At 40.6% G+C, this 19,550-nt stretch overlaps 1 long non-coding RNA gene across 1 annotated transcript in view; it reads left to right on the top strand.

Annotated features, from left to right (window-relative positions):
• Positions 1 to 1,004: 1,004 nt before the first annotated feature.
• LOC102308204 overlaps positions 1,005 to 19,550 on the top strand; it is a 44,691-nt gene continuing 26,145 nt past the window's right edge. The window contains exon 1 of the long non-coding RNA XR_316666.3: positions 1,005 to 1,578. This is a non-coding gene — a long non-coding RNA (uncharacterized LOC102308204). The remainder of the gene's footprint in view (positions 1,579 to 19,550) is intronic.

The raw sequence follows: 19,550 nt of genomic DNA, 5'->3' as shown, positions 1-19,550 counted from the left end.
GGAACCGACTGGAGGACTGTACCAGCTTGTCTCATTCAAATGATGCAAACCTGCCTGATTGGCGGGATTTAAACGCTCGTTTCAGCACACTGTCCAAGCAAAACCAAGTCCACTCCAGTGTGTGTGTGTGTGTCTGTTTAACTGCCAGTAATCTGAAAGTAAAAAAACAAAAGCTAACTTCAGCTCCAGCCGTGTCTCATGTCATCTTTGAATTGCTAAAAAAAAAGAAAGAGGGATCCCATTAATGTTTTTTTTTCATTTTGCATGTGTGTGTTGTTTGTGATATTTGCCATTTGGAGTGGACTTTAAACAGCAAATGATGAAATTATGACATACGCGTGTAAATAAATTCCCAAATTGACACTCCTTTGTAAACCTGTGTGATTGAATGTGCTTCACTCCAACACTGTGGGCTGTCCAGAAACAGCAGCTTCTTCAGATTAATTCAGCAGAGCACCACGAGTGGATGTTTTAATTTGAGTTATTTGGTCATTTGGAAAGGTCCAGAACAATTTAATACAATTAATCTTGCTAAGTGTTACCCTGATTGCGGCAGTGGTGTAAGTGTCCACCAGTATTATCTCTGTCAAGTGGCTGTCCAGGTATGGTTATATGATCTTGTGAGGTAAAGCTGCCCCACAGATTTAGGTACACACAGACACAACTAAAAGCTCCACACCCCTTAACGTGTGCACACGCATACACACACACACACACACGTATGTATATATGTGTATATATATATATATATATATATATACACACACGCCCTGCGTCTGACCTGCGGGTCAAGGTGCAGTGACTCTGAGGTTGTCTAACTGGGCCTCTTGAAACTCTTGCTTTGCATTCCTGCACCCAGTTAGGGGGGTTGCCACAGACAGGGTTATTACTGGACTGAGAGACTGAAAGAAAGACTGATAGAGAGGGAGAGAAAAGCGACAGAGGGAGGGAGAGAGGGAGGGAGGGAGAAGGGGGGGTTGAAGGAAGCTGGAAGGTATTATGCACTATTTCCTTGCCTTCCTAGAAGCTCTCACTTGTTCCCTCCCACTCGGCCGGCATTCTGTGGCAAAGTAAAAGAAAACGCTGAAAACTTGAACCTGCTTATACTCGAGCTTCCTCGGCCTTCAAACGAGCTCACTTGTTTTCTTTCCCTACCCTTCCCCGCGTATGTTTCTCGCACTCTTTCTTGCTCCTCGCCTTGTTCGTCTCTCTCCCTCTCTCTCTCTCTCTCTCTCTGGGCTGTGTGTAAGAGGATCACTTTGTTTCCGTTGCCTTTTTCCGCGGTGCTGCAGACACACATGGAGCAGAGGATTGGATTTGAGGAGATACTGACGAAGTGCACAGCTGCAATGGTCCCCTCCATCTCCACACCAGGACTAAGCCCCCCCACCGACCCACCCCAGTGTGTGTGTGTGTGTGTCTGTGTTTGACTCTCTCCCTCTCTCTGTCGCACTCTCTGCTATCCGGCTCTCCGTGGGGTGGGGGTTGCAATATAGTAACTCAGAAAAATGGAAGTGGATTGGAGATAGACAAGATAGGAAGCTTTCGTTCTTGGGCTCGGACGTCAGGATCTGTGTGGTAAGTGCTTTCCTCTTAGCACTTTTGACAAGTTCTGTCCCTAAGAAGAATCCATCTGCCTGAAATCTCAGGAGCACTCTTCATGGCTCTATTGATTCATTTGTTGCCTGCTTTAACTTCTTTAGTCGGACTTTAAACTCCGTTCCCAAGTATTAACAAAATAAGCCTGATTTTCCTTATATTTCTTGTCAGTCTTAAATTAATTTGGTGACAGGAGAGGCTAGATCTTTGAATTTGTGTCCCAATGATTTTTAATGATTTTTAAAACATTTTTTTATTTTATTTGGTGGGAGGGGGGGCGAGGTGGAGTGATGGGGTGGGGGCAGTTGACTGGGGGAAGGGATTTTGAAGAGGTCAAAGAGAACGGCTCGGACAGAACAATGGTTGTGAAAACTTTACTAGTCATTTAGTTACGCCTCTGTGAAACATGTGTCCGTTTGTAGCCAGGGACCCGTGCTCGACTCCTTGCTGTGGAGGCCATTTATTTTAGCTAATTCAATTTATCAGCTGCTCAGTAGCTTCACTTTTTTATGAGTTTGGAATTTTTTAATTTGTTTTTTAAATGGGGTGGAGTGCAGTCGTGAGACACCGCACAGTATTTGAGACACCGTCAGCCTCACCAACCGACAAAACTGTTCATGTCTCGTGTATTTTACACCGTCACTGCTTTTACAGGAACGAAGTGATGAACAAGAGAAAAGAAATGAGACAATGAGCAAATGTTTTGATACAAAATCATAGAGAGAGAGAAAGAGAAGTTCCCAAGTTTGCAGTGGATACGGTGGGCTAAGCTTCGATCCACATTTCATCGGCCTTTGATGAAGCGCTTGAGGAATTCAGATTTTTTGTTGTAGTGCTGTTGAAGGAATAAATAATGCAGGTTACAGGGCAAGTAATACTTTACTGCGAGCTCCCCGAATAACTCCATTGTGTGAAATGTTAGGGGGACCTCACATTTCACATATGTGAGAAGCACTGGACCAACATTTATAATAATTAACATTATTTATATATTTGAGATATGTTATTGCTCAATAATTAGTTGATAATAATATATGATAGGACTTAAGATTTAGTTTGAATTAAAAAATCCTCTGAATTGTAATTTAGAAAGAATATTGTTACCTATTTATTTTAAGTAATGTTGTAGCTCATTTAAACTCACAAATGTTGGTGCAGTTAAAAAAAAGCTTCTTGTTTCCTGAATGTAAATCATCAGTTACATGAAATATATCACTAGCATCATTTAAAATTCACATTTTATTTTACTTTAATTTTTTTTGATGTGCAAATATTCTTTAAGGGTCTGACAAACTATGTAAAGTGTCAGTTTAATAAAGTAAGCCTTTTCACTCATTTGCACAGAGAAAGCTGTGGTTTGTGAGAGTCTTGAGAAATTAGCTGAGTTGAGCAAGAAACTCATTTTAGGAAGCTACTGAACTTTAGAGCCGCGATTTATGTGTCTCACCTTGATGGTTCACTGGCAGTTTGGGGTTTTTGACCTCACTCTTTGAGGAAATCAGAACCCGTTTCTCTGACTGCCTCACTCTGTGCCTCCCTCGTTCCCTTTGTTCATTAGACATCTCAGTAACGTGGGAATTGAGTGTCTCGACTGGCTGTAATGGGCTTATTTCTCCTGTGAAAGGTAGTTTTTAGAGCCACGTTTTAAAAGCCTCAGATGTGCCTCTTTTAATTTATTTATGGCGTTCTCTGAACACAGTTGAATTTATAGTATGCAGGATGAATCCTAGCTGCTACCACAGCTCTTTTATGCATGCATACGAGCTGTGCTGCAGGGTCTGGTTCTTTATTTTGATTATGTGGGTCACAGTGTTGTGAAGGAGCACAGAACTGCACATCTTCTTGGAAAAAAAGTCTGTCAGAAAGTTGGATTTCCAGCTTCAGCAGCGTAATATGAGAGTAAATAGAAACTTAAAGTGACTGCTCAGCACTGAGGATGATGCTGTGGATCGGTTTCTTCTTGGTGAATGGCTCTTTACACACTTGCAGCTTTTGCTTTTCTCTCCCAGTGTTAGCTTGAACAAATATTAAAATAATGTAAAAATTCCAGCTGAGCTCAGAAATATTTTTTGACCCTTTTTAGGAGGTAATGGCAGAATTTTTGGATTAAAATTACTTTTTTTCTTTTTTACAAATTATAAAATGCACTTATTAAATAATAAAGTAAAAATCTGATTTGTGAGAAATGACAAAAAACTTTACTTGAGTTTCTCAGCTCCCAGAATTCAGTGCTAGTGAAGAAGACTGCAGTTGTCTTCTATGACTATTAATCAGTTGGTACGGTGCAGTTCATCGTCTAATCGGAAACCCTCTCTACTCCTCTCTGGGATGCATTTGTGTATGTTTTCCAGTAGTATGTCTGCTGGCAATCTCCACTGCTGTTTTTTAAGCCAAGTAACGACATGTCGTCAGATAACCTCCCTGACCTCCCCGGGCCAATTTTAGCCTCTCCTGCAAGCCTGTTCTAGTTATAAATTAGCCTGGTTCTTGTGCGCAGGCAGTGAAAAGGAAAAGCTCAGTTAGGAGCAGTGATTTATTAGCTGTTAGGCTTCCACTGTCATGTGACTGACAGAGGTGTCATTCAGGATGAAAACAGAAACCCAGAACGCAGGCGGGATCCGACTGGTTCAGGAAATAGGAGGTGGTTTCCTTTTCTGCCACTCAACCAGGAGAGAAGTTGCATGATTTACATTTGAGTATTCCTGCCAAGTAGTGTTTGAGTCATTCTCAGAGCCTGTTAGTGCCACACTGTACTATTTACTATGATTTTCAAGGGTTTTAAGGTAATTGTCTGCGACGTTCCTAAGTTGTTTGTTTGTTAAAATCCATAAGATGAGAGACAAACAGGAAATAAAAATGAAATACTAAAATCTTTCTAAAACTTAAGTCTTTCCACTCAGCATCCACCTTGAATTGTCAGAGGGCATTTAGCTAAATGAACTTTCATTAAGAACTGCATTCGTTGAATCCTTAGATCAAACACTTACTTATAAGGGTTTAAAAGCTTTAAACAAGCCCTTCCACCCACGTCTTCCACCCTGTTTGCTGTTGTGCATTTTCCCACTGACTTCATTTCAGCTATGCCACGTCTCCCTTATGTTTCAGATAAATATGTTTGTACCTCATCATAATGCAACCTGTGCGAACCTGTGTGCTGGTAATCATCTATGTGATGTTGCCTGAAAACCGTGTTTTATTGCTCACTGCTGCTCACCTGGCTCCTTCTCTTTCCAAACACACCACCTTGCATGTGCTTCACTGTATGACTCGTGTGGCAGCTGTATACATACTGTGCTATATGCTCTATACGTGGTCAGGCTCATCTAAAAATCGATTACTTCTGTAAATCGAGTTTTGCTTACTCCGATTACGGCCTTAATGCAAGTAAGATAATTTTGTTAAGATGTTTGTATGACAGTCCCAATAATGTGAGTATTGTCTTACTCGGGTTATGATCAAATTACTAGAGTGCATGTAAAACCAGTGAGTGGAAGCCCTGTTTGTCTCTGTTTACCAAGCAGGCTGCTCCAGTTTTTACCTCTGACACATGAATTGTTGTAACAAAGCCTGGATATCACCAGGCTGAATTCAGGGAGGCTCGTGCTGTTGCAAGTGTGGACAGTAAGAAGTTTTTAGTCATCATTGCTTTGTTTGTTTGTTTTTGAGAATGGCTAACTAGGAGACAGTTTCTAGTTGAATTTTGCTGACTAATGTAGGCACACAATGTGGCGTACAGTTAATTCATGCTGTTCCAGGAAGAAATATGATCAAAATAACTCCTCCAACAATGCAGCTGTTCATAGAGCAGGAGTTCGTATCCCCGAAGGCCGAGAAGAGAGGAGCTTTACAGCTGCTTCTTAGGCCTGAGCAATGTGACGATCATGTATTGTGAACAATCTTAACTTGGCATATCTGCTTTAAAGTCATAAAGTTTGCGTCATTAAATAACATTCCCTTCTCTGTGTGATGTAGACGAAAGCATGATTGGTTATGACTCCTTGGATCATTAATTCGAGTTTATTTTAAACCAGAGACAGTATGGCAGAGGAAGAATAGCAGCGAGCAACAAAGGAGTCCCAAAAACAGCACTTCTGATCAGAACCTTCAAAATAAAAGCAACATACAAATTGAATGCAGACCTTAGTGACACTGGCCTTGATTCGACTGCAAAAATAGGCCCAATCCAGCGTTTCTGTTATGATACTGATATCTGGGCTTAGGCAATTTCCTGATGCAAGCATTTAATAGTAGTTTTCTTCATTTTGAGACTCTGAATTATTCTAAATTATTGCTTTTATAACTTTATAATCTGATATGTCACAATTTATATCCAAGAATAAAAACTTACTGGATTTGTATTTGCTAGTAAATTAGTAAGTGAAAACAGGAATAATTAAAAAGTAATTACAACATAAAAATCATTGCATTTATCACATTTCAGCTCAAAGTGAGAGTCTCTTGTAGTTATACTATTTTCCTTTTTTATGTCTCTCACACACACTCTCTCTCTCTCACACACACACACACACACACACACACACACACACACACACACACACATCGGGCGTGGAGCTGACATCCATCCATTCATTTATTTTCTTAACCACTTATCCAGTTCAGGGGCACAGGAGGGTTGGGGCCTATTCCAGCTGTCATTGGCTGAGTGGCGGGGTACACCCTTGACAGGTTGCTATCCATTCCATGGTGAAGCGAGCTAATATTAACTGAGTTGACGGCAACACTTTCTGTTATTTTAAGTGGAATAAAATCTTCCCTGCAAGTGTTAAAATGAACCAAAGACCTTCTAGCTTCTGTTCGTAATTGCTGTCTCTCCCTGAAAGTTAATGAGAGAGAGAGAAGCCTGTTCGGTTGTGTCAACTGTCTTGACCAAAGTTTGCAGTTAAATAAAAAACTTTTTCAAACATAGAAAAAAAGGAGCATGAAATGGCTCCAAACTACTGCAGCGTTTCAAAGAGATTTTACTAGGGCTGGGCCATATCATACCATTCACGGTAATACCGGTATAATGTCGGGCAATGATAAGAAAATGAAATATCGCGATAAAATATGGGTAAAACGCACATTTGTGCCTTTGTTTTCATACGCACATGGCGGAAAAAGCATGGCGGCGACAGAGAAAGAGGAGGATCGTTGAATGAAACGGATGAACCAGAACTGGTTTGTAAAAATGCTGCAGCTTCAGTGGTGGAACTGGTTTAGCTTTCGTCCGTCAGATACACAACAAAGCACTATTTTTGGTAGAGCATGCTAGCGGGCCGTCGTTATTACCGTGTTGTTTGGAAAATACGGCGCACTTAAAATCAATCCTTTGATTTTTCTGAAAGTCGACAGAGCCCCTTATAATCCCGTGTGCCTTATGTATGAACTCTGGTTGTGTTTACTGACCTCGAAACGATTTTATGTGCACGGCGCTCGAAAATCTGTCAAATGTTTCAGTACGACTTTGCTGAGCTACGAAGCCGCACCGCTTGATGGATTGTCGGAGCATTACGGCTATCGTAGGCGGAGCCTCGCGGAGTGATACGTACTGTGCTTCAACATAATGTTACCGTATTGTGTGTGTATAACCTCTTTTTAAGTTTTGTGGATATTATACATGGTTATGCTGAGGATATGTCGGCCAGTTTCCACTGGAAATGCCTTTTGGTTAAACTGTCAGCAAGTTTGCATTTGCACTGTTATGTTTTTATATAACTTTAATGCACATAAAAAAGCTGCTTGTGTAAGTGAAAATACATTGATGTTTTGGTTTGGGTTTTTTTCTGGTTGTGGAGTTGTAAAGTATTTTGTCTAGTGTCAATTATATCGTCAGTTATATCGTTATCGCAAATTTTCAAATGTATATCGTGATAAATATTTTTTGGTCATATCGCCCTGCTCTAGATTTTACCATTCTACTTTAGCTTTCCATCTAACTGTTACTCACGTAATAAGCAAAGAACAGGTTAGGATGCCTTTATTGATACATGATCCAGTTTTTTGGGTCGGGGATCCAAATATTCCATCTGTGAGTCCCAGCAGAGAGGACCATGTGGTCTACTGGCCAGACTGTAAAGATGGCAAAACACTACCAGTAAATCGTCTCAGTGTTTACTGATATGATTGGTGCCATCGTGACTTCCACAGAAAGACATCTTCAGTTTCTTAATCGAGCTGGTGGCTCGTGCCTCATCCCAATAACACTGTCCAAAAAACACGATCATCCATATGAGCACAATTGCAAACTGGGGTGGGACCACCGTTAAAGCCAAACTTTTAAAATGACTGGCAAACTCTTTCATGCACCAGCAGAAGCTTTTGAGCGTGCAACTGTTAGTACACCCATACAATGATAAATGAACGGATTCTATTGCATTCTGTTCTATTCTATTAGCGCCATAGTTTCTGTCCAAGGTGGGAATCTGCTTCTCTGATTGGCTAATGTTACAAACATCACATTATGTTTCTTAAAAAGGTCACCTGCTGGATGTAGTAAAACTCTCCCGTCCTTTAGCATGTGCCCAAACTCTGAGATGCAGGTTTACTTATTTATGCATGCCAGTTTGACAAGTCTGTTTGTTTTACAGAGTTGACACTCCCTCTCCTTTAGTACACAATGCACATGTAGCCCTCCACGAGGATGATGCACCATTAAACTGTTAGTTCACATGTTAGGACGTATTCTTAGGACAGAGATTTCATTTTTAAGTGCAATAATTTGTCATTGGATATTTTTTTAGTATTTGAGGAAAGTCATAGGGGTTGTTTACTCTTTACTTATATGGTAAAAGAAAGTCATGACTTTATGGGCGATTAGCATGACTTACTTTGACAAATAGCACGAAGTGCAGGAGGATGCTAAGTGTCATTCAACACTACAATAATGATGACAGATGATATACGTCATAAGTCACTCATTATTGAATTATTAATGACCTGAGCCAAGTCTTGAGCATTGCCAATGGAAAATAACACAGATGTTTAGTGTTTGGGATTGTTCGCTGTGATAAATTAATACCCATGGCTACAGTTTTCAGTTCAACCTATTATTACCACATGAAGAAGAAAAGTAGAACAACATGTCGGTCTTTAAACTTAAAGTGATGTGAAAAAAATATTATCTAAAAAGCAAAGCAAGAGTAGATACACACATACACATGAGCACACATGCAGCATTGGATTCTGGCACAAATGGCCCCCAAAGGGTTGTTTATAAAGGGGGTGATGTCATGTCTGTGATGGAGGCTGTGTCTCTTTACCGGTGATCCATTTCTTACCCAGCTGTCCTTTGTGCTACTTAGCAGAAAGGAAGAACAAAAGAAAGACGGATATAAAGATGCAAGATTATTTTACATTCCTTTCACCTCCAGCTCACTTTATACCTGCCATTAAAAGGTTTTAGTTATTGATACGATGTTTTTTTTTCTACATTTGTTTTTGCCCATTTGATATTTTCTGTCCTTTGCTGCACAAATGTAAGGAGGGAAATAAAAGAGCACAAGTCAAACATTGTGTTTCTACTGTATACCACGAGGCGGTTGTTGGAGTGACCGCGTCTAGGACGCTGATTAAACAGCATCCCAGTGATTACTGTGAGGTGCTCACACCAGACTACTTCTGCAGTTTTGCTATTTGAACACCTTATTTGAAAAAGTGCTCATCTTTGTACTTTCACTAATCCAATTTACATATTTATTATCTTATTTAGTGTTTCAGCAATTTTATTCTGGACAGTTGCCCATTTCCTGGGTCAAAGGATCATTGGCAATTTGTCTGCTTGTCTTTGAGCCAACAGGAGTTCGTTCTTCTGTGCAGACAAAGGGTCGCGGGACTTCTTTGTGGCATCGTACGTGTGTCTGCACGTGTTTATGTGCGTGTGCGCATATGTCAGGTCTAGTGTTTCCAGCCCCTCGACTCTGCACTATTTTAAACAGCTTGGCTTCTTTAACCACCGCGCTCTCTATGGCGGGCACGCATATAAGTGCTTTGGGGGGGTTGTTGGGGGATGGGAGTCCATATAGAGCTCAGGGGGCTCCCTGGGAAATGGTTTCCATACATTTAGCGTTTCCTCTTTGTGGTGCAGCAGGGTTGTCGCGTCAAAGCTGTGGTACAAGGAGGGGTGGAGGTGTTGGATAATGCAGACACAATGGGCTAAGGCAAACATTAGGAGTGAGACAAAGGACACTCCGCTTAGGTCACATGGGGGGCAGCTCTTCCCATTATCTAAGGGAAGTGATCTTAACTGAGGGACTTTTTAAACCCATCAGCAAATTAGGGGCAGCGCTGAGCTGCTGGTGTGCGTTCGGGTCATGATCAAAGCCTCGAGAGTGGGTCTGTTTAAAGAGGAAGGCCGTAAAGCAAAGGACAGCAGTCACAACACAGCACAACATGAGGCTGGGTTAGCGCTGAGAGTGCTATCATGACCGTGTTATCATTGTCACAGTCGGGGTATTTACTCATGGGAAGCAGAGGATAACTTCTTTCTCATCTGCACTAAAAACAGCACAAGCACCGTATGTCATATGGTCAGCTGAGTGTTTCTGCACCATACACGTGTGTTTTAAGGCGAGCCAATCTATAATCATGCTACACCTCTAATAAAAATTGGCATCAGTTATCTTTTTTATATAGAATAACAAAATTGTGTTTCAGTTTCATTGTGTCAAATTATCATCTAGGTTTTTGTAATTGTGTTTTCTTTGGATATAGTACAACATTAGGCTTTACCTTTCTAGTATGACTTTGTATAGTTGTTGTCTAATATGCTGTTCAGAGATTTGGGCTATACAGTATATTTAGCTTGAATTAATAATTTACTTAAATAATTTATCATTAAAATAACCACCAAAGGATTTTTTAACATCACTAATTTATTTAGACACTCCCATATTTGCTAACCACTTTAGAGCTGAGACGTAGGTCAGCTTTTAGTATTTTTTATGAGCTAAGCAGCTTGTCACGTTCCACTCTAATTTATTGCTTGGAAACAGAGTGTCAATTACGTGGTAATTACACGCTGTTAAAGCTACTGCTTAACTGCTGGACATTATGAACATTTATGTCTTTGTTTGTCACTAAACATTTAATTTACTATTGGGGTGTTCAACCATAAGGAAACAGTGCGATCAAAGCAATTAACCTGTCGTTAACAAATTTTAAAAGATTTCACTGAAAAATCACTGAAGAAAATTGATGGAGGGAAAAGCTAGAAAAGAAAAGCAGAAATCTTTTTGCCAAAAAGCTCAACTAAATGTCTCCATATTCACTTATTGCGCTTCTTCTCCTTTTTTTTGTTTTTTGAAACCTTATGCGTGTTTGTGTGGCTGAAGGACCATTATGGGACAGGCTTTTAAGGGAGATCTGGGAAGTGGAAACCTAATACTGCCTGACTGCTGCTCTTGTGTACATGAACCCCACAGCTGCTGGACAGAGACGGAGAGAAACTGGGGAGAGAAAAATGGAGGAAGAAAGGAGGAGGGGATATAGGAGAGCACGGTGTGCTCGGTAATTAGTTGTCTGGTTTTGTATTGACCAGTCTGGTGCTTGGGCCTTGGGGACTGTTAAATTTGCAATTGAAACTGAAAGGATTATGCATCCAAAAGACATTAAACAGGAGCAATGAATAGATTGTGGGCCACACGGTGGACGACTTTCTTTTTCTTTTTTTTAATCTTCTTCCATCTTCTTAGACGAGCTCGTACTTTCCTTGTGAGAAGCTGATGTTTTACATGTTACAGGTAAATTACAAAAATGTACTGTAGGGTCATGACAGTTTTACATTGTGATAATGGCAGCCCGTTTTAAGAGTCAACCATTACAAAAACAAACACTACACTGGTTCGAGTCATCATTCGGGGTCAGTTTATTAAAAGCAGACAAAGTCTGAAATCATTGCCACATGCTACCTGCTGCAGAGTGCGATGCGAGTCTAATGAAATGTGTTTGAATGGAGACGTGGTGACCACGTGTGGGAATTGATGGCTCTAGCCTGAGCTGCCCAGGGGGGAAGGAAGATTTGTGTCTGTGTTTATTGGTGCTGAGGTTGCTCGTGCTTGCTGCAGTGGGCCCACAGAGTAGGTAACACCTTCCAAGTACTTGCTGAATCTTATGGCCCAGAGAGATTCCCTTTAGATGCACTGCCAGCGTTGATTTAAAACGATCAAACTGGTGTGCGTCAACAGTTTAGTGACTTTTAGCAGGGGAAAGCAGAGACGGGCACAGGAATCGCTTCAAACTAAAGTGTAACGTAGCCCCTTTCTAATGACTTCCATTGTGTGTTAGGGTCCGCTGTACCTGCCGTTCTCACCCTTGGGAATGGTGCAGCATGCCAAAAGTGACATCACCTTTGCCGGCGCAAGCCACACTTTGGTGTCGTTTCGGCCGGCCGTGAACCTCTTAACCTGCCAACACCACCAGAGTGAACACACGAGTGTACGGTTGTGTCAGTTTTTGCTGCTGGTTTAATGAAGCTCAGAGATTCACAGACCATACAGAGGCAGATGATGATGCCACAGTTTGAAACGATGAGGCTTTGACTTCTTCTCTTCCTATAATGTGGAGCTTTGTCTGAGTGGAAACGCTTATCGTTCAGGTGAACACTGCAGTGAGTACTCGTGCCCTCAGAGCTGGTATAAATGGTACGGCGCTGCAGCAGCAATGTTACTGTTACTGGCAAGTATAATGGACCCATCAAGCAGGCCAGACCTTACAGTGGGGAGGCAGAGGGTGACTTTTAAAAAGGCAGGCTATAATATGAAGGATCTCTTTGCTTCCATCTGCATCGAGCATTTGAACCTGCTGAACTGTGAGCCTTGAGTGTATCTTGTGGATGATAGAGGGGTGATGTCATGCTCTCTCTCACTGTTTGTGTAGCTGGCAGAGCCCGGCATGCTGCTGGAGAGAGTCGCACACTATGACTTAGTCGAGAGCAGAACAGCCCTGTGGGACGCTGCCAGAAAGTTCCTGCCTGCTCCAAAAACTCTGGTTTCTGCTTTTTCCTCTGATTCTGCTTTGACACGATGATTCGAAATCTTGTACCAACAGTCCGTGTTTTTAATCTGTTCGAGTGTCCTGTGACGCTTTGCGACCCAGAGCGAGGAGGCACTCTTTGTAGATAAAACACACAATCTGGTCGAGATCCCGCTTTGTGATTATCACAACGTAAATACAGGAGAGCCTGTGCACAGGTGGCTGATGCTGGGCTGATGGTAACCAGACCGGACTGATGTGTGCATGGAAAAGAAATCACTGCTGTAATGTCACGCATAAACAAAGCCTATTTTCTAAACCTTGCCATGTTTGCTTGAAACATCATAGAGCTGAGCATTTTCACATTGCCAGAACAATGAGCCAACTCCAAAACAGCAGCATGGGCAAACCTTCTTTTCTTTCACATTTACATAAATATTTTCCCTAAACTTACAAAAATATGATTAGACAGAAACATCTTCTTTAAAAATAACACTTTTGCTGCATTAATGCTTGAAATAAAAAATGACAACATAAAGATAAAATCAAATCTTTTCAATTGGAATTGTAGTTAAATTAAAGAATAAAGCCAAATATACTGCACATGTTAGGTGTTTTTATTCTGTCATATAAATGGTTGTATTTTTGTTTTAGAAAAACAAAAAAGAAAAACCACGGCCTTCCTGCAAAGGAAAACCAGAGTTAAAGTACTAGTATTTTTTTGTGTGCGTATTTTTATTTACTTAACAAATATATTTTTGTTTTATATATCCAGAAATAACAGGAAATGCATTGCCTTATAAATAAGTGAGCCACCACAGCTCATTGCCCCAGTTATATATGTTTGTTAGTATATTTGTACACGCGCCCCAAAGGCCCATTTCTGAGCCTGGACAAACCCTGTAACATCTTCTAAATTGCCCTAAATGTTGTGAGGATTACTTTAATTTTCTGCACTATTAGGCATTTTACCTCAAGAAATGTGTCTGAAAGGCTTTGTGACATTTATTCTGATGATGTTAAATTTCTGGTTTAGTCTGTTCACTTCATCTTCATTCCCTGACTCAGCAGCCAACTCCCAGAGAAAGTTCAGATTTTCTATATTTTTGGATTATTTCAGGCAAAAACAGCTTTTTCAGACCGACTGCTGCATGCGGCACTCCATCGTCTGCTCGTCAGAATGAGGTGGCAGGTTTTGAGCTCCTGTGCTCATCTGCAGTTAAGAACCTTGCCAACTGAGACACCCCCACTCCCACACACACACACCCCACCCCACCTTCTATTTGGGGGTCTCTGACTCCCCTCCCCTCATCCCTCCTGGTAATAGATGGCCTCCTCGCTTTGAGCTTGAGCCCACCTTTAAACAGCTAGACAGGACTGGGGTTTGTCTCGGGCCAAGCGGTGGAGTGGAACAATAGGAGTGTGTGACATTGTCTGGTGTGTGTTAGGAGACCGACGTCTGTCTGAAACATACGTACAAACACGTGATGGCGTTCTCTTCACACAGCTGCCTTTACCTGTGCCTGCCAGGTAGCAGAGAGGGAACACGGGACATCCAGGGTATGCACATCTGCACATTTTTTCCTCTTTTTCTTTTTAAGCCACTGCCGTTTGGCAAACGTGGCTTCGCGCCGAGGCGTCCGTCTCCACATCACGTTCATTGCCGTTTCCATGCTTCCCGCTGTTTGTCTTTGACGACAAACCCTTTGTCTGGCTGAAGCCTTTAACACAGAGGGGCTGGGATGGAGCCTCCGTGGATCTGTTCTTATGCCTGTGTACGTGTTTGTGTCCATTCACGATAGACCATCTCTGAATATGTGTGTTTTTTCGATTCATAAGCTGCTAGGACAGACTGCAGCATTGACCTTGGCTTCGTTGAAATGTGTGTGAGGAGAGCATTTATGCGTGTGTGAAAGGAGTTTTTTCTTTTTTATTGTTCTGTCTAAAAGTGCTTATGATGCCACGATTCCTGTTGTCTGCAGTAAAGGAGCATGTAGAGTTCTCCCTGCAAATCTGTTTTCCCTGCAGTGGCTCCATGGGACAAGGATCTTGTAGATTTCTCTTTTCTTTTCTTTTTTTTTTGCTTTAGCATATTCTGCATTCATATGGAAATAAGGGGCAGATGAGGGACAGAATCTCACATCAATTTGATTGGGCCATGAATAGCTGCCAGTGTGTTTGGACTGACCCAGCGCTGCCTTAAAGGCACTGCCCAGCCTCTGCTCTAAGACCGCAGAGCCGAGCACATTTTCAGCTGCGACGCACACGTGTTCGTCCACACACACGCGCTTCCACCAAAGATGAAAAGGCAGATGCTCATAATTGTACTCATACAATTAGTTACACTCGAGCACTTAGGAAGACAGAACGCTGTCTCATTCTCTGTCACTGTCTCTGTTTTGCACATATACAGACAGCCACGCCAGATCCCAGGGAGACGTTAGTGTCGCAATACGCTCGTCTTTTTTTCTTCCTTTCTCGCAAATCCTTTTTTTTCTTTTTTATTAAATCCTCACTCACCCTCTTTTTCCCAGCAAAACGGATGTCATGATGATGGGCCTCCTTTAGCATTATTAAGGAAGTTTGACTTTATGCTTCCATTTAGTTTTGGGCCAATGAAAGATGCTTAAAATATTTTATTACAATATTTCCCTACATCTTACAATTAAACAGGACAAATAGATGTCTGTTTACATAAATGCAGAGTTAGAGTTGCTGCAGTTAAAACACAAATATAATTTTCCATGTGAAATATAAAATATTTCACATTAAAAAAAGAAAAGAAAATTTTAGCTTTAAGGTTTTTGTGGTTTTGTGTTATGTAATACTGTAACCCTGAGAAAATGCACAGGCATCGGTTGGATTAAGGTAATATGCTTTTTCTACGCTGTCTGTGAATTAATATTGTATGTGAGGAATCCCGTTTCTAATAAATTTTGAGTGTGTTTCCTTCCCGGGCACGTCTGGTACAATGGGCCTCCCAGACCGAACTATTGCAGTTGGATCTAGCAGCAGGAATCCATCAAACAAGATTTGTCTCGGTGGATATGCTGGTTTTGTGCTCAAGAATTAGAGCCCACCACCCATATTCAACCCTGGTCTGAGTTACTTTGTCTTTTATCAAACTAGACAGTCCCTGAAAGCGTGGCTGTAGAGTTTTAATTCATTTAGTAATGCATCGTCTCTCTCTTTTTTAAAATAAAGTTTTTAAAATATGATAACTGCAATTAGGCTTATTTCAATAACATAGACATTTAAAAAAATAAAATCAAGTAGATAAAGTAGAAAGAACCGATTCATTGTTCTTACTCGGTTTTATTAGCATATTAAAAGATTTTTTCACAAGTATTCAGCACCTACTTTAAGATAAATTAATAACATTTATTTAAAAAATTTTTGTGCTTAATATTTAACCTGAAATTAAACTTTTTTTGATATTAAATTTCCTTCATGAAAGTATTTGTTCTGCTGCTGTGCATTTCATCTGCTAGATTATCTTCGCTTTCTCCCTGGTGGCCGTTTTGTTCTGTTTTCCGAGTTTATGGTTAAATTTAGGCAGAGTTAAATATTTTGCCTGCTGAAGCATGGCATGTCCGCTTTAACACCAAGGTCCAGCCTCTGTCTGTTAAAAGAGCAATGTGTTGAAGGAGGGCCTCAGTGTGTGTGCGTGCTGTTTTGTCTCTCCATTAGCACCCATTCAGAGACAAAGAGTTAGAGGAGCAGACGATGGGCTTGTTAACACACAGGCATTAGTGAATTAGTGTGTGTCTTTGTGAGGGAGGGGACACTCCTCTAGTGTTATGGGGCTTTCACCACCGATACACTACACTCCAATACCACAAGTGTCCAGCCACTGAATAGGGAGGATTTGTTGCTGCACACCTAATTAAATAGTGCTTTGGGTAGTGGTTGTGGTGAGGGGCCCTTTGTTCCAGTCCACCTTCTAAAGCACCTTGGAAAGCTTAGTGTTTGACTTTGGTGACAGTGGAGGTTAGACCCAGCCTCTCTGTGACAAATGCAGCAGCTGCCTTTCATATACGATGATCATAGCTGGGACCTACAGACATGCCCAGCGAATTGCTGCACATTTTTAACTTAATCACCCAATTAATAAAGTGATCGATTCATTAAAAAACAAAAGAAATGTGAGTTTGTTTGTTTTTCCCTCCCACAGTGAAAATGTAGTGAAACAATGTGAGATAGATGACAGAGTGAAAATGTTGTGGATCTGCTTAGTGTTGTAGGTTTTGAGCAGGACTGACTGCTGGGGGGTGAGGAGATTATGATGCCCTCTGCTTTGTGTAGCAGCCTATGGGCTTGACCTGAGGGAGGGAGACTTTGTGGCCCTGAGAAGGGACAACACATCTGAAGTCGGTTCAGAGTTTGCACTTTCTTTTGGATAGAATCTAGATTTGAGGTGGTAACTGTTCTCTAAAGTTATATTATTACAGTTTATATAAAATCCAGTGTAATCTTTGTGTTATTGTTTGTTTCTCTGTAAGTTAATTATTAAAGTTTTTGCCATCACCTGATATTTTAGTGCCTAGGAATTGGTCACGTTTCTCCCCTTGACAACCCTAAAAGAATAGCATTAGCTAGCACACAAGATAATATGATATTTCCCTCAGTCCACCTTTAATTTATGACAGTGGTAATCCTCATTGCTTCTGTTCTCCTGTGCACAGCTGACATTAAAGTGAATGGTAGTTTTTTTTTAGATATGTAAGCTGCAGTCACAATCTCTTACAGGAATATCTGACAGGGTCACTCAGCGATCGAGGGGTTTTTGGTTGTTTGGTTAGCTCTGCTGCCTCATCATGAGCTGTGAGAGCAGACGTGGTGGAGCAGCACTCTGGCATTCAGCTGCCACCGATTCCAGGCAGGACGATGGTGGTGGTGGGTTGCTGGTTTACCTGTGTGTTCCAGGAAACATCTACCAAAGCTGCTGTTTGGTTGAGCGTGTGCTGGGAAATGTGTGGTGCAGAGAAATCAGACGCATTTATTTATTGTCTCATTTACTGCCAGTTGTTCTAGTATGAACAGTGGAAAAATGATTTGCTTTTGGATCCATTAGAGAGGAGAGGATAATTTCAGATGATAGAGAAGAAACACACACACACACACACACACACACACACACACACACACACACACACTTGATCAAAAGGAATAAAAAATGTTTTTCTGTTTTTATTTCATCATGGGGTATTTTGACACACATTCCAGAAATAATTGATTTAAAGAATTCAAAAAATATTTTAACTTGAAGGAAAAATATATAAAAGGCTTCCCTGACGTATTTATTTTCACATTGTTTCATAATTCTGTTGTGTCTTTTTAAAGATTGGATCGTGTGAGTGCGTAACACGAGACGGGAATGTTGAGCTTGTCTTTGTGGCAGATTTGGCCGACTTGTCCCCGTCACTGTGTCGTATAAAGGTTCAGTGAAGAATCCCCTCCCCTCCACCCCATGGTCCCATCTCTGCCATTGTTCCTGCTAACATCAGTCAGCTCTGTTTTCTACATGCAGCCTTTTTTTTTTGTTTCATATCCAGGATGAATAATGTCCTTTTTATTTTCAGGCCTTTTCTCATGTTATTTATCTAGTTTATCTTCCCTTTCAGATTATGTTTAATGTAAAAAACAATTAAATGAAAATGAATTTATGTTGCATATTTTACTCTTTTGTAATTTTTTAAAATGTTTTCTAAATAAGATTGAAAATAAATTATAATTTTTTAAAGCAATTTAATAATTTTGAAATTTATGACATTGTATCTGTAGTGAGATGTTTATCACGCAGTTAGCAGCTATTATTTGTTTCAATCAACATTTTAAGAGTTATTCTTGTTAGTTTAATTTTTTGTCACAACATAAACTGGAACTGAGTTTTAATCATAGAAACCCAGACTACAGAGGAGATGCACTGTTTGCAATGAGCTGGCAAACTGCTTTTTTTTGTCTGTTTAATTATAACATTTAATTTCACATGAAAGCAGATTTTTCTTCAAGCAGGGCGAGACCTCCAGCTGCTCTGGTTCTGTGCTGTTAGGATGTGGGCTCTGGCAGCAGCGGTATTTTCGGAGGAAGGCCCGGTAGTCGCTGTGGGATCAGCCTCAATTGTTGTGCGAACACAATGCCTTTGCGTCCTTACTTCACTGCTTCTTTTGCTTTCCTTCCCCTGCCTTTGAATTTGCTCATTTTCTGCCCTGTTTTGTTCCCCCCATCGCCCCCTTTGATTGGCCCCTACATAGCAACTTGTCACATGGAGCGTGTAGTCTATAACTGCTCCTCTCTGAACCTTTTGCTTTTTAAATTCAATGCTAAGTGGTACATTTCTGCACTTAATTTTTGTAACATGTTTTATCCAATTAAATGCAGTTAGAAAAATTATTTTAGCATTAACTGTTTTTAAGTATTGTTTTTAAACATTTAAAATATTTAAAAAAAGATGTTAACACAATTAAATAAAATTCAAACCACTTATTAATAATGCTAAATCAAAAATAAATTATTGTAAAATAAGTACATGAGATAAAAAAAAATCTAACAATTACTTTTCTACTTTCAAAATAAAAAATAATCAAATAAAACCATAAACCCATATGTGAAATAACAAAATGAGTTTTTCTTTATGAATCACAACAATCACCTTACATGACTGTACAATGCTGATATGTTGACATTGATCGTGCCACCTTTTACTGTCATCAAGCCTCTCACTGCCTTCTCTCTTTGGCCCAGTCAAGTGCACATATGCTCATCCATAACCATTTACTGCAGCAGTTCAATATGTAAACACACACACACACACACACACACACACACACACACACACACACACACACACACACACATAGAGAACTGTCATCTGCAAATAGGTAGGTCTTTAATGCAATAAATGCACACTAACCGGCTTCCATATACCAGGCAAAAACAAAAAGACAAAGCAAAATATATAGAAACACCTGTTTACTACCAAG

This window comes from Haplochromis burtoni, unplaced genomic scaffold (genome assembly GCF_018398535.1).
Source record: "Haplochromis burtoni strain Fernald_Lab_line unplaced genomic scaffold, NCSU_Asbu1 Contig_24, whole genome shotgun sequence".
In the NCBI taxonomy this organism is placed as follows: domain Eukaryota; kingdom Metazoa; phylum Chordata; class Actinopteri; order Cichliformes; family Cichlidae; genus Haplochromis; species Haplochromis burtoni.
This window is presented reverse-complemented; position numbering and strand designations above follow the sequence as displayed.